Source organism: Microtus ochrogaster, unplaced genomic scaffold (genome assembly GCF_000317375.1).
Source record: "Microtus ochrogaster isolate Prairie Vole_2 unplaced genomic scaffold, MicOch1.0 UNK276, whole genome shotgun sequence".
Lineage (NCBI taxonomy): Eukaryota > Metazoa > Chordata > Mammalia > Rodentia > Cricetidae > Microtus > Microtus ochrogaster.
This window is the reverse complement of record NW_004949374.1, coordinates 39,857-43,752: the sequence shown is the minus strand read 5'-3', so window position 1 is coordinate 43,752 and position 3,896 is coordinate 39,857. Positions and strand designations below refer to the sequence as shown.

General features: G+C 39.8%; 1 protein-coding gene across 5 annotated transcripts in view; it reads left to right on the top strand.

The window, feature by feature from the left end:
* The window catches only part of LOC101980050 (SWI/SNF-related matrix-associated actin-dependent regulator of chromatin subfamily A member 5-like), a 32,391-nt gene that overhangs the window by 9,011 nt on the left and 19,484 nt on the right, over positions 1-3,896 (top strand). Inside the window, exons 6-8 of one of the 5 annotated variants that reach the window (XR_003376813.1) lie at positions 813-881; positions 1,533-1,589; positions 3,157-3,286. The gene's annotated coding sequence lies outside the window, so the exon portion shown is untranslated. Of the gene's footprint in view, positions 1-812; positions 882-1,467; positions 2,037-3,156; positions 3,287-3,896 lie in introns of those variants that run through there. The other 4 variants (XR_003376810.1, XR_003376811.1, XR_003376812.1 and 1 more) reach the window with 4 other exon arrangements.

Sequence of the window (3,896 nt, the reverse complement as noted above, 5' to 3'; positions counted from 1 at the left end):
ATATAAATAAGTTATATAAAGGTTTTAATTTTGATTTATATTAAGGGTTATTTTAAAAACAGAAATTTGGATTTTTGTTTGTTTTTTGATTTTTCGAGACAGGGTTTCTCTGTGTAGCTTTGAAGCATGTCCTGGAACTTTCTCTATAGACCAGGCTGGCCTCAGACTCACAGAGATCATCCTGCCTCTGCCTCCCAAATGCTCTGATTAAAGGCATGTGCCACCACTGCCCTGCTCAGATTTGAAGGTTTTAATTACAAATATTTTGATGTTTCTGAGACAATTTTAAGATAATTTGTTTTTCTTGCTAGGCTAACATTTCTGCTAAAGCCCTCAGTTATAACAGAGATTATAACATGTTTGCTTAACATGGCAAATTATAATGGATATTTTCAAGATATTTGATAAGGAAATTGTCCTTATTCAGATCTTATCTAAATAGTAATGAAATGCTTTTAATGTCAGTTTCACTTTAATTAATCAATAAGATGGCCATTTCTCAGAAACCTTGAGTTGTGTATTAATTATTTCTGTAAAGTAGCTTTCAGACTCTTCATTGTCAGTCAGTCTGTATTTGCGGAAAAATGCTTAAGAAATAATAGGATTCGGCCCCTTGTCCTGGTGCTAGTAATAAACATGATACTTGGAAAACAATGGCTTGAACTAAATTATTTGTGTGTGTGTGTGTGTGTGTGTGTGTCTCTCAAAACTCACCGCACTAATTCTAGAAATCATTTTACATCTGGTGCTTCTAGGGCATTTGTGGTTAATACTGTTTTTGACCTTAAGATGTTTTTTGTTTGTTGATCTAGGACTTTGATTCCTGGTTCGATACAAATAATTGCCTTGGGATTCAAAAGCTTGTTGAGGGGCTTCATATGGTATGTATGGCTAGAGCATATTTTTTAATGGTGAAAAATATGTAAGTCACTTATTTTACTGCTTACAGGAGTATAATACAGAATTATTTGAATTTAAAACTTACTGTTTGAAATGACATTAGGGAGATGACATGTGATGGTTTTAGTGTTAGAGTCTACTTTTAATGTAATGTAGAAGAAAGGAATCTCTTAATCCACAGGTAAGGGCACTTTCGGCTATCAGGACCAAACAAGACATTGTGACCATAACCTACAAATCCCTTCATGACGTAACATTAGGGCTTTTCAACAACTGTTGACATTTTGGTTTGGATAATATATAAGGGTTAGGAGAAGAGAAGGCTGTGCTGTGTGCTGTATATAATTTAACAACATCCCTAACATTTTGTCCTTGCTGCCATTTGTGACAAGCATACCTGTAAATATGAAAAAAGTTCCCCAGCAGATAAACTCACACCCTGCTCACCTCTCCCTACATCCCAATCTTTTCAGAACACTCCAGCTTTAAATTTACTTTTACATAAATTTTCTGGAAACGTTTGACTAATTCCACTTATTCTTTCATCATTGTTTTTATTGTATTTAGAATTTCTGAGTTCTTTTTACATGGCCTAAGACTTGTATCTACCACCTTCTTTATTGACCATCTAGACTGAGGCTGGACTGGGTACTTTGTTCATTCCATCTTTTGTCACGCCACCACGGAAGGTAAGTGAGACAGATGTGCCCTGTAAGTAATTCAAGTACACTTTGAAAGACCGTCCGTCTTCTTTGGAGAAGTTTTAGGGGCCTGATGGAAATTTCGCAACTGTTGTTTTCTAAGTCACAAGCAGCAGAATTACAAAGATGCTAGCTTTGTAGAGCTGTGGGAATTTTACGCTTTCCACTCATTGTGGTTACTATAGATAGACATGATTACTTAACAAATTCAGAGGTTGTCCGTCCTTCCACTCTCTTTAGAATGAAGGAAATGTGGCTTAGCTGAGCATGGTGGTGACACCTTTAATCCCAGCATTCAGGAGGCAGAAGCAGGAGGGTCTCTGAGTTCAAGGCCAGCCTGGTCTACATAGAGAACTCCAGACTAGCCAGCTCTACATAGAGACCCTCTGCAGAAAAGACAGAAAAAGAAAAATATGTCTGGAGAGATGGCTCGAGGTTAAGTGCATTGCCTGCTCTTCCAAAGGTCCTGAGTTCAATTCCCAGCAACCACATGGTGGCTCACAACCATATCTAATGGGGTCTGGTGCCCTCTTCTGGCCTGCAGGCATACACACATTCAGAATATTGAATATATAATAAATAAATATTTTAAAAAAAGAACAATGAATGCCCGGGAAGGAGGTTTCGGGGAATATTGTGACTGGTGTCCATTGTTGCCACCCTGTCTCATGTTTCACAAGTAGAAAGGTCATTGGGAGCTCAGTGATTTCAGTGCAGTTAAAGAACTAAAGCCAGAACAGAACTGTTTAAGTGGGAATGTGCGTGTGGTGGAAGCTTAGAATCCGGAGAATCTTTGACTTTTGAACATTTGACTCTGAAGGGCCCTGAGAAATGATAGCACCATGGACAGGGAAGACTGAGATTACAAAGGCTTTGTTTTGTGTTTAAGGTTAGAGGTATTAGCTAGAGCATATCCTCAAGATCGCTCTCATTCAATCTGTAACTATGATTTTATTTAACCCTCTGAGAAATGCTGAGTACAGGAGATTCCCTCTGTGGACGAGGACACTAAGGCAGAGAGAAGTGCCCACAGCGCTGCCTTGCTGTGGCACGTGACTGCAGCGGTGGCTGTGGTGGCTCGTTTTTCCTGTAGCATGGTTTATGACTGCTCGACATGGAACTTTCCTCCTAGCAGCACTCTGTGAGGACACTTGGTCTGCATCAGTCCTTGGCACACACGGTGCTAGTCCTCACTCAGACATGATTCCGTGGGCAAAGATAGTATGGGAATGTTTTGTTTTGTTCGAAGAGGGCTCTTTGGTGTCCTGGAGCCTCCTCCTTGGACAAACATTAAAGGTCCCCTCTAAGTCCAGGTCCAAGGACTCTAGCGCCCTCTTCTGGCCTCAGCAGATGCCCACACATGCACATACCCACACACAGACACAAACATACGTAGAATTTTTTAAAAAGTAAATCTTTTTTAAAAATTGCATCTAAATATATTGGAAATGCCAAGCAGGATTAGAAATCAAATGAAAACATAAGAAATAAAAAATATTGATCTTTGTAGTTTTAATATCAGAATCTAAACTAATGTGTTCTTTTGTTTTTCAAGGCTGGAATGCACATACAACCATGGCTTATTGCTGGTGTCTTGATGCTGTTGACAATCCCTGTGTCCCTCTGGGGAATTGTGCAGCACTTAGTGCATTACACGCAACCAGAACTTCAGAAACCTATTATAAGGTCAACTATTAATATATTTGCTACAACTAGTGTTGACTGACAATTCATAAACATGATTTTAAATGTTATTATATGTTTTACTTTTGATGGGATTCTTTGGATGGTCCCAATATACAGTTTGGATAGCGTAAGTATATTTTATTGTATTGCATTAAGAATTCTTGGGCTGGAGAGACGACTCATATCTCTCTCTCTCTCTATTTTTGAGGTAGGGTCTCACTGTGTTTCTGGCTGGCCTGGAACTCACTCTGGAGACCCTGAACTTAGAGAGGGGTCCCAGTCTGTTGACAGATTTCTGTCTCCCCCAGTCCTACAGCTGTTCAGTCCCAAAGAAACACACAGAACTCTACATTAGTTATGAACTGGTTGGCCTATCATCTCAGGCTATTTATTTATTTATTTATTTATTTATTTGAGATTTCTGTCTCTTCCCCACCACCGTCTCCCATTTCCCTCCTCCTCCCCCAATCAAGTCCCCCTCACTCGTTAGCCCGAAGAGCAATCAGGGTTCCCTGCCCTTTGAGAAGTCCAAGGACCATCCACCTCCATCCAGGTTTAGTAAGGTGAGCATCCAAACTGCTTAGACTCCCACAAAGCCAGTACGTGCAG